The sequence below is a fragment of the Macaca mulatta genome, chromosome 1 (assembly GCF_049350105.2).
Source record: "Macaca mulatta isolate MMU2019108-1 chromosome 1, T2T-MMU8v2.0, whole genome shotgun sequence".
In the NCBI taxonomy this organism is placed as follows: Eukaryota; Metazoa; Chordata; class Mammalia; order Primates; family Cercopithecidae; genus Macaca; species Macaca mulatta.
The window spans coordinates 139,551,425-139,562,909 of NC_133406.1; positions in this window are offsets into that span (position 1 = coordinate 139,551,425).

The window sequence follows — 11,485 nt, forward strand, 5'->3', positions numbered from 1 at the left end:
CCAAGTTCCAGTATTAACCCCTTCAGTTGCTCTCACTGCTGAAGCTCCTCTCTCTGTCCTGGCAAAAGAAGACACTTCCAAAACTATAAAATACAGGCTTTTCCTCATCTTCGACTCCAAAAGGCTATCTTTACTGGAAAGATAAAGGACAATGCTGATTACAGAATGAAACTTTCTGAATCCAATGTGGTTAAAGAAAGAGGGTGGGGTGAGCAAAAAAGAAGACAGAGTAGTAAATTCTACTCTGTTTTTTGAACTGGATACATGGTTCCACTATGTCATGTGAACTGATTTTCTCCATCAAGGAAATATGTTTGCAATTCTAAAAGAGATTATTTTTTTTCTCTTACAGGAGAAAGGAAAAAGTTATTTCCTTTAATGAGTCATTTTTTTAAAAGGAGACACCATAACTTCTTAGTTTTATATTTGTTCATGAAAACAGTTCTTTTGGCAACAAACGTCAACTTTTTGAAACTATTTTCTGGAGTAGAAAGTAAAGGAATATGACTGAAATTGCTGCCAAAACAAGGGAAATAATTTTTTTCTTTTGTTTTAGAAAAGTTATCAATACTTTGGTTAAATTGCTGGATAATTGGAACTTTTTTTGCAGACTTACATGCAAGTGCAACATCCATCTGAAGTGGCAAATCTCTTGTGCTGTGAGATTTAACCACAAACCCAGTTTTTAAAAACATTAAAAATAATATGTTTTTATTATAGGGAAGGGGACAATAACCAAGTTTATGTGCCTTTTCCCGCAGTGAAGTGCCTTTTTAAAAAAATCCCAATTAACTAACTGGCTTAGCCTTGCACACACATAGCCCAAGACCTTGCAAAATGCTTGCCCACCGAAAAGAAACCGGAATAGCCACTTCCTTATATTAAACACGTGCTGGTCTACCTCCCCCATTGGATCATCAGTTCCTCTCATGGCCAGGACCAGTTCTTGTTCATTGTTGTATCTACTTCTACAATATCTAATGCATGATTTTCCACTTAGTGGATGCAAAAAAAAAATGCAATAATAAATATTACACATTTGGAAAAGAAAACTCTAAATACTAGCAATAATAGGTAAACATGGCATGAAAAAACTGTTAAATTCTACAAGAAAATTCTAAAGCTCAGAGGCTCGCTGAGATGTGTACAATAAACTTGTACTATATAACTTTTGTACTCTGTAACAAAGGCCATAGCTGAGGTCTGGAATCTATAACTGTCCCTACCTGGTTGGAGAGGCTTCTGGACCTCCTCTTGGATATTGATGTGGCTCTCACTAAAAGACAAGGAGGGAAAAATAAGTGGGAGATGCTGTTCTGGGGTGTGGGGATATAGGACTTCACCTACCAAATATCTAGGGATCAGAAAAATTGATTCAGGAAATATTAGCTTGTAAACAAGTAACCCAGAGGTCCTTTACAGTGTTTCTGTCATCATCAGGTAAGTTCACTATTTAACTTTAGAATAGATCAAAAGGGCATTGTGGAGTTTTAATATGTTCCTTTGAGGCTCAAAGACAAATGGCCAATAGGATTCCTGAGATCATTATGACCAAGCTATGCTGTATTACTTCGGTTCTGAGTTTGGATGTGATTCTAAGCTTGCAATATTGGAGAAATGCCTATTCATTTAACTCATAGTGGTCTTGGCAAATGTTTCATCAAGTCCCTCACTATATCTTTGAGTTGGATGACATCTGAAGTCCTACCTGCTCCTGCCAGGTTGAGTGGATTGCACCCTTCTCTGTGGCCTCACTACAACAAGTGCATATTGATGGAGCATTTATCATTCTGCATTTACCTGTTAATATGCCTATCTTTCCTACTTTGCTAACTCATATGGTTTCATTTTTTCATCTCAGCATTTAGCTTAAAATAAGGCATTTATTAAAATTTGTGGAATGAATGAATGATCAGAGTTACAAGTGTAAGGTTAACAGATTGAGACTAACCTGTCTGAATAAAGTATTACTGAGTTTTGTCTTTGAACTTGTTCAGTTTAACCTTTTTATTGGTAGCATAGAGCACACAATATGATTTGGCTATGTCACCACCCAAATATCATTTTGAATTCCCATGTGTTGTGGGAGGGACCCTGTGGGAGGTAATTGAATCATGGGGGCAAGTCTTTCCCATGCTGTTCTCGTAATAGTAAATAAATCTCACAAGAGCTGATGGTTTTAAAAAGAGGAGTTCCCCATGCACAAGCTCTCTCTCATTGCCTGCCACCATCCATGTAAGACGTGACTTGCTCCTCTTTGCCTTCCACCATCCATGTAAGACGTGACTTGCTCCTCTTTGCCTTCCACCATGATTGTGAGGCTTCCCCAGCCAGGGGGAACTATAAGTTCATTAAACCTCTTTTTCTTCCTGGTTTTGGGTATGTCTTTATCAGCACTGTGAAAACAAACTAATACAGCACATGATTATCTAACCTATTAATAATGCAAAACTGGGAAAGACAACCTTAGAGATGACAGAAGCAAGATAAAGAAGATCTCAAGGTATGCAATAATATTCCAGATGATGAAGTAAAATTTAATAGGAATGCATTAAAAGTCAGCATTTAAATGTTTCAAATGTTTGAGTACAGTATGGGAGAGATCTGACTTGATCACAGTTCATAGAAAGAAGGCCTTGTGATTTTAAGAACTATAAAAATGAATATTGCCATGAGAAATCAAAATAGCTATGATGAGCCCAGGTTGCACTCCTAGTAATTCAACCTTCAAGTCTTCTGAGGCCACAGTCTCTGAGCACTACACATCCACCAGACCATACTGGGAGCCTGGGTGTCTAATTCAGAGTGCCGCTCCTTAACAAAGATGCTGACGAAATAGAGGGTGTCCAGAGAAAAGCAATAGCTCCTATTAGGAGCTGTTGAAGGAAAAGGACATATTTTGTCTGGAGAAGAGGTACCTATGAAACAATGTGATAACTGAATGACTAATGCACAGGGAAAGGAATTTACTTGTTACTCTGTACTATACCAAAAGCTAAAAGTACAACTCATAGGTAGGCAGTTACCAGATTATTAGCTCTAGAAGAACCAAGAATGTCTATGTCTTGTTCACCATTAGTGCTTCAGCACTTTTAACATAGAAACCAGTAGATTTTACGGGCTCAGTAAATCCCTACTGAATGAACATATAACAATTTAAAGGAGAGCTTGACTCAGAGTCTAACAGTCTTGTGTTCAAGTCCAGGTATTCTACCTAGGAATTGTACAACTATATGTAGCCTCTCAGAGCAGGTTTACAAATGCTCAGATAGTATTATTTCAAGTGATTCATATCATTTTCATTTTATGACTATCAATCAATACTGATCATATGAAATCTCTTAAAATAAATATAGTAAAATGCCATATAAATGGTATATAGTAATAATAAGAGTGGGAGGCTGGGGGAGGGATAGCATTAGGAGAAATATCTAATGTAAATGACAAGTTGATGGGTGCAAACCAACATGGCACATGTATACCTATGTAACAAACCTACACGTTGTGCACATATACCCTAGAACTTAGAGTATAATAATAATAAAAAAGATACAACCATATTAAGTTGATTGTAAAAAGGACTTTCCAGTTAAATCTTTTCAATAATGCAATAGATCACCTTCTGAATTCACTAGCTATTAATCACTGGAAGTATTCAAGCAAAGGTTGGATGACATCTGTGAACAATATGGTAGAAGTCAAGTTTTGCCTTATATGAGACATAGAACTGGATGGCCATTAAGATGCCCTCCAATGCTAATATTCTGTTATTAGGGTCAGCACTATCCATTGTTTCTAATCCCTTCATTATCCACATCAAAATTATAATAATCTTCTGATGCTGCTGCATCAGTTGGTATCTCAGTCAAGCTCTGAGATACTTCAGGCATACTTCTTTCCACTTATTTAATAACTACTGAATGCATAGTAACTCCAAAACTTTCAGGACTTCCAATTACTCAATTTATTATGAGCCTCCCTGAAGCAGAGATAATTCTTAACCTTTTTTCTTGGGTGGCCTAACACATCTTAGGGAAGTGACATTTTTAACACTAACTGTGGCTCACTGTGGAAGCAATTCTTTCTTTTATTTTTTTATTTTTTATTTTTATGCTTGCAAGAATATGGCAGCAATTCTTACCCAGATGAGAGGAGTAATTTTTTTTTGCAGGGCATTATTAGAATGAGGTAGAAAAAGTGAAAGACCATTTCAGTAGATTTTATGATGTCAACTACTTCCCCACTAAGCTAGACATAGTCAAAGGATCTGTCTATGACTCCATTTGCCTTTATGTAACAGAAACCTTTCACAGTGGCTTAATTAAATATAGGTCTAAGGGTACACAGTTCAAGGCTGGACCAACTACCAGAGAGAAACATCAAGGACCAAGATTGATTTCAGATCCAGTTTTATCATCCTTTATATGTAACAAACTCTCATGATTCGAAGACGGCTTTGTTGTCAAACAGTACATCTGCACTTCAGTCAGCAAAGCAAGGAAAAAGGTGAAGTGCAAGAAGTCAAAGTCAGCAGAGTTTGTCTCCTTTTAAATAACTTTCTAAGAAGTCACAGGTAGTGATTTCCACTCATGTCTCATTGAAAAAGTAGGAGATTAAGTATTTTAGCTGAATACATGGTGGCCTCCATATAAATTAGGATTCTGTTTATAACAAAAAAGGAAGAGTGGATGATGAGTAGGCAGGCAATTAGCTGCATCTGTCACAATTTCCTAATTCAGTTCAATTCATAGAATGTTTATTGAGAGACTATTATGCTGACACCTTTCTAGTACTGAAATATGCAGATGAAGACATGGACACAGTTCCTATATCAGAATGGAGAAGATCTGTGTGGTATTAGTAAACAACTTTCACATAGTTCCACTCAGAAGAATTGAACTTTGTGACTCAGAAGTGTCACTTTATTTCCTGATTGCAGAAAAATGACCATTCTGAGTCACCAGAATAGGTGCCATTTATTTATCTGCAATCAGGAAATAAAATATATTTGAGTAAGCTGATAGAAGTGTGAGATTTTCTGGAAAGTAAACTACAGGAAAGATCATTATCTGGCAAGAATCTTGCTTAACCATGAATTTATTGGAATCCATGGATCTTTTGGAATTTTGAAAAAAAATGCTGTCTTATTAAGAGTAAAACTTCTATTTAGTAAAACATACAAACAAGATATGAGAGATTTATTGAATTTTAATATCACACTAAATAATTACATAAAATAGTAATAGGAAGAAGACTGCCAATATGAAAATTATTACTCCCTTCCCTTGTCTAAATTTATTTAATAGAATTCAGAATTTGATTATTTATGCTTTTACTATCCCAGGTGCTTAAATTGGCATTTCAGGTAGACAGAGGTGCCTTTGTATATTCCAGTTCTCCTGCTTGGGATGAACTTCCCTCTTTGCAAATCTCTCTCTGGCCTTCTTAAAAAGCATTTTGCCTTGTATTTGTTTTATTACTTCCTATGTCCAGCTGGGGCTCTATTTTCTCGACATATTTAACCTCTTTAAGTAGAGAAGCCTTGCTCATTTTTACATATTACCTGATCTGATGCTCTGTCTGCCCCAAGTGCCTATGAAGCTATATGAAATAAATAAACATGTTTTTGAGGCAATAATTCAGTACATTTCTTTCAGTTACTAATAACACTTCTCTGTTGTTTTTTGTTTGGTTGCTTTTTGTTTTGAGACAAAGTCTTGCCCTGTCACCCAGGCTGGAATGCAGTGGCACGATCATGGCTCACTGCAGCCTTGATCTTCTGGGCGTTAGCAATCCTCCCACCTCAGCCTCCTAAGACGCTTTAGGACTACAGGCACAGGCCACCCTGCCCAGCTAATTTTTATGTGTGCGTGTAAAGACAGAGTCTTGCTATGTTACCCAGACTGGTCTCAAACTCCCACCCCAAGAGATCCTCCCACATCAGTCTCTCAAAGCCCTGGGATTACAGGCATGAGCCACCGTGCCCAGCCTCACATTTGTGTAACTGTTTGTCTAAAGCAAGCTTGTCAATCTGTGGCCCAGAACAGCCTGGAATGTGGCCCAACACAAATTTGTAAACTTTCTAAAAATATTTTGACATGTTTTGGCAATTTTTTTAAGCTCATCAGCTATCATTAGTGTTAGTGTATTTTATGTGTGGCTTAAGACAATTCTTCTTCTTCTAATGTGGCCCAGGGAAGCCAAAAGATTGGATACCCTTGATCTAAAGAGTTGTCCAAGTGTGTCCAGAATTGGTTCCTTCCAGTAGATTCTTGGTCTCCCTGACTTCAAGAATGAAGCCATGGACCCTCACAGTGAATGTTACAGTTGTTAAAGATGGTGTGTCCAGAGTTTCTTCTTTCTGGTGGGTTCATGGTCTTGCTGACTTCAGGAGTGAAGCTGCAGACCTTTGCGGTGAGTGTTACAGCTCTTAAAGGTGGCTCCTCTGCAGTTGTTTTTTCCTCCCGGTGGGTTTGTGGTCTTGTTGGCTTCAGGAGTGAAGCTGCAGACCTTTGTGGTGAGTGTTACAGCTCATAAAGGTAACGTGGACCCAAAGAGTAAGCAGCAGCAAGATTTATTGCAAAGAGCAAAAGAACAAAGCATCCACAGCTGGAAGGAGACCCCAGCAGGTTGCTGCTGCTGGCTAGGGGGACCAGCTTTTATTCCCTTATTTGGCCCCACCCACGTCCTGCTGATTGGTCCATTTTACAGAGTGCTGACTGGCACGTTTACAAACCTTTAGCTAGACACAGAGCACTGATTGTTGCGTTTTTACAGAGTGCTGATTGGTGCATTTACAAACCTTTACCTAGACACCGAGCACTGATTGGGGTGTTTACAATCCTTTAGTTAGACAGAAAAGTTCTCCAAGTCCCCACCACATCCGGGAGCCCAGCTGGCTTCACCTCTCACAAAGTGCCTCAGGATTATGGCCTGTGAACCTCACAGCAACCCTGTGTGAGAGGTAATGTGGGTGTTTTTATCTTCACAGTGTTGATCAGGACACAGAGGCCCAGAGAAATGTGGTTACTTGAGCAAGCTCACGCAGATAGTAGCAAGAATTGGATCTTTACCCAGCTCGTCTCATTCTCACTTCTCTACTTGGTGCACTATGCCAAGTCACCTCAGTGTTTGTGGGAGAGATGCACCTTCCCTTCAAGTATTAATGCTGTCACTTAGAGAACCCAGATGCCCATGAGGTCTCATTCCAATCTGACACTTTGAATATGACAATGACCCAGGAGACTGCATCCACTTCTCCTCAACTTGATGACTATAAGCTTCTTATCACAACTTTCAGGGCCATTTCTGAATATTAAATACTGGGACATCTTACGATGAGCATTCAGAATCTGCTGTAGGGGTCCAAGAAGGAAAGGGATGAGTAGATAATATGGAAACACCTTGTCCAAATTCACTCTAGGGCCCTGACTAAGACGGTAACTCCAAAAAGGGAATTCCCTGTGCCCCTTGTTGGTGCTTAGAAGGAATATTAATGGAGCCTGATATGATCTGGCTCTGTGTCCCCACCCAAATCTCGTCTTAAATTGTAATCGTAATTGTACTCCCCACGTGTTGGGGGAGGGAACTTGTGGGAGGCGATTAGATCATGGGGGCGGTCCCATTGTTCTCATTATACTGAGTTCTTACAAGATCTGATGGTTTTATAAGGAGCTTTTACCCCCTTCACTCTGCACTTCTCCTTCCTGCCATGATGCGAAGAAGGACATGTTTGCTTCCCCTTCTGCCATGATTATAAGTTTCCTGAGGTCTCCCCAGCCCTGCAGAACTGTGAGTCAATTAAACCTCTTTTCTTTACAAATTACCCAGTTTCAGGTATTTCTTCATAGAGGTGTGAAGATGGACTAATACAGAGCCCCCGAGTACCAAAATATTCCTCCTCTTCATGTTCTTGTGGCTGCCTTCAGTTAGTCTAAGTGGAAAATCCTTGGAAAACAGCCCTATACGCCCATCCTACCATACTTCCTAGCCCGAAATGGATTCAACTCTGTAACTCATTTGCAACACAAAAAAGCTGAGGAGGTAAAAAGTATTCAGGCCCCTCCCATTCTAAAAGGATTGCAAAACATCTGTTTACATTTTTGAGAGAAGACTTGGACATTTCACGAGCTTTTGGTAGATAAGGAACAAGTAAATACATGAGGAAGAAAAGGAGCAAATAACACGATAGAAAATTACTCTAAACAAATGTATTATTTTCATTTATAAATGACTCATGTAATTTGGGAATTATTTCATAATGTACAATGCTCAGAGTTTGGTATGTCAAACAAATAAATACTTTTCCCATCTGACTATAACACAAACATGATTATTTTTTAGTTATATGTTAAATTAAAGTTACAATTTTCATAAGCAACACATAAGATTTCCTTTTGGAACCTGGAAGCCTTTCAAGAATTGTAGGTCAGCATTGTACTATTAAACTGTTTAAGACATTTTGACATTTGTAGGGTACCTTTCAGAAAGCAGAAGTAGGCCGGACACGGTGGCTCATGCCTGTAATCCTAGTACTTTGGGAGGCTGAAGCAGGCAGGTCACTTGAGATCAGGAGTTCAAGACCAGCCTGGTGAAACCCTGTCTCTAATATACACACAGACAAACAGACACACACACAATTAGCTGAGCATGGTGGTGTGCACCTGTAGTACCAGTTAGTCAGGTGACTGAGTCACGAGAATCACTTGAACCTGAGAGGCGGAGGGTGCAGTGAGCTGAATTCATGCCACTGCACTCCAGCCTGAGTGACAGAGTAAGGCTCTGTCTCAAAAAAAAGAAAACAGAAGTAGTGAGAAGTAAAGAAACCTAGGTTCTTATCTCTATTCTGTAAATAAAAGGGTAATCTGAGGTAAAACTCTTTACTTTTAGGGTCTAAGTTTTCTCACCTGCAAAGCAGAAGAAGGCAGGCTAGATGGTCACTAAAGTCCTTCCCTTGCATCAGTACGATTTCTGGGCTAATAATGAGTACCTGAAGAACCATCGACAAATTGGCCAAATATCTGTGAATCCAGGTATTATGACTCCAAGAAAACTAACACAGGTCTTCTAACAAAACACCTGTTCTTAGCAGGAGCTTCATGGAAATCTTATTTCATGTCTTCAAGTCATTGCTATTTGCTTTTTTATGCTTTAGACAGACTCTCTGCTGTTGGCTACAGGCTCTAGCCTCTTGAGTTGAACAAGAAGATGACAAGCCTCTTTCAGAACCTCCCTCCCCCTCCTCAGTCTATTAAAAGAAAGGGGGGGGGTGTTGTTAGGAGCCTACAATAAAGAATATGGATGATGTGAAATAAATAGTCATTAAAGAATGATGTAGTGTCACCAGAAGATACCAGGAGGCTAACGGAGATAAGATTTGGACAGCGTGGAGCGGGAAAATGTTTTGGAAGTGGCCACAAGAAGGATTCTAATCTGACTTTCAAGCTCTGTGGCATGTAGGGTCACCATTTGACAAGTCTCAGATACAAGGTTATTTACCAATCCAGCCTTCCATTAGGATAAAAAGATAAGGGCTTAATGAAGGTAGACAGTACCAGGGATTTTGCAGATGATTCTAGAGGGCACAATGAAAGTCTTGAGAGACACAGGATTAGCTCAGAATAAGGAATATATAGAGATATATTGATAATGAGTCCAGAAGTTTAGACTTATTGAGAGAGATGTGAAGAAAGATGGGATTAGTCCTGATCATCTGTTAGAGAATGATCTGAGACCAGATCTCCATCTTCTGGGTATGGCTTCATAGGCAAATTCATAGGCAATTTGCAGTGGTAAGACCAGCGGTGGAGGGGTGATCTTTCCAGGAGCTCACTGAGCTTTGGAAGAAGAGCAGAAGAAGGCAGGGGGTAGTCTTAACAGAAATAATAGGAACTCAGTAAGCTCCTCTTACATCCTATAGCAGAACCTGCTCCAAAAAGCCAGTAAGATAGACTTATTAGGGTACAAACAAATTGTTATGATATAAACACCATGTCCTGACAAAGAAAAATGTCCCAGTTAATCTTGCCATTATATCCAATTTAAACATTGGGTGTTCAAAGATTAACTGAATTATAGAAAGATGTTATAAAGATATCTCACATTAATAATGTGCTTCATAATTTTAAAAATTATGTAATATAGTTTATCTTATGTGAGCCTTTTAACAATCCTACGAAATACACCAGGTGAGTATTTTTTTTAGTCGTCATTAAAAGGATGAGGAAACTGAGGGTCAGAAAGGTTAATTGACCTACTTGAAGGCACACAGCTAGGTAATAAGAACACTAGGACTAGAAGTTAAGTTTCCTGATTCTATGTCGAGTGTTCTTTCCATTCTAGCACACTGACTACTTTCAAAACAGTCTCAACTCAGCTCAACCCCAGACCTTTTTGAGTCTTCCTGTACTGGTGGTTGTCCAGGAAAGCTTTGTACTTAACTTAGGCATCGTTATTTCCTTTGATATGGTATCATCAATGTAAACTATTTTTACCAGTTTTTCCTCTGAATTTATAAAAACCAAGTTTCCATTCCCAAATCATACTTAAAATTCATTGCCCTGTTAAGCAACTATATCTGCAAAAAAAGTAATGTTGTGAAGTAAGCCAACTAGATTCAAAAATTCCCTGCTTTCTATCTCCGTATATTTTTGTTGGCTCAGAACATAAGCTGTGGAAATTCCAAGACTTCCATATAAAAAATTCTAAAAGCTTGCTTGCAATTTGCCACATTACAGTTAAAATGGGACTTAAGGAAAATATCCTGTTTTTGAAGCCTTTGTGCCAGGATAAATAGGATAAATACTAAGTGATTAAAATGCTCAAAAAGGAAATTGTAACAGAAGTATTGCGTTGTATTTATGGACATTACAAATACTTTCTAAAGTTTCCCCAGGCAGGCTTTTTAAAATCCCAAAGGAAAAAAAATAAATAAGAAGTGCTGAATGTTAACATGTAAAGTAGACAGTTTAACTTAAAAGATTTCCCCATTTGACAGATTCAGACATCTACCATTCAGGGGGTTCTATTGTCTTCTCCATCCCAGGGCTGAGGTTATCTTTGTTTGAGATGACAATGATCTTCACAAGTCAGCAGGTACCACACAGCCTGACATTTTCCATGTCTCTTGAGATTCTGCAGGAGAAATGACGGAGTCTAGTCATTTGGTTTTCTTCTCAGTGCTGCTCTCAAGTGTTTTCAAAGAATAACCACTGCACCTTTTTTACAGATTAGCAAACTGGACAAAAGCTGAGAAATGATTGCACCATGTAACTCATCTTCCAAGCAGTGAATCCAGAAAGACTATCGTGAAGTCTGCTGGGTAAAAGTCCAAGGCTGTAATTGAGATGTTTGTGTAGGAAGGGATCTGAAAAATCACCGTCTTGTAATTTCAACCACAGAGTGGTAATCAGGTGTGAGTACTATCGTCAATAACTTCTGGTGAATAATAGTGTGCTGCCTTTTGGAAATGTTCTTGATCCAAAGA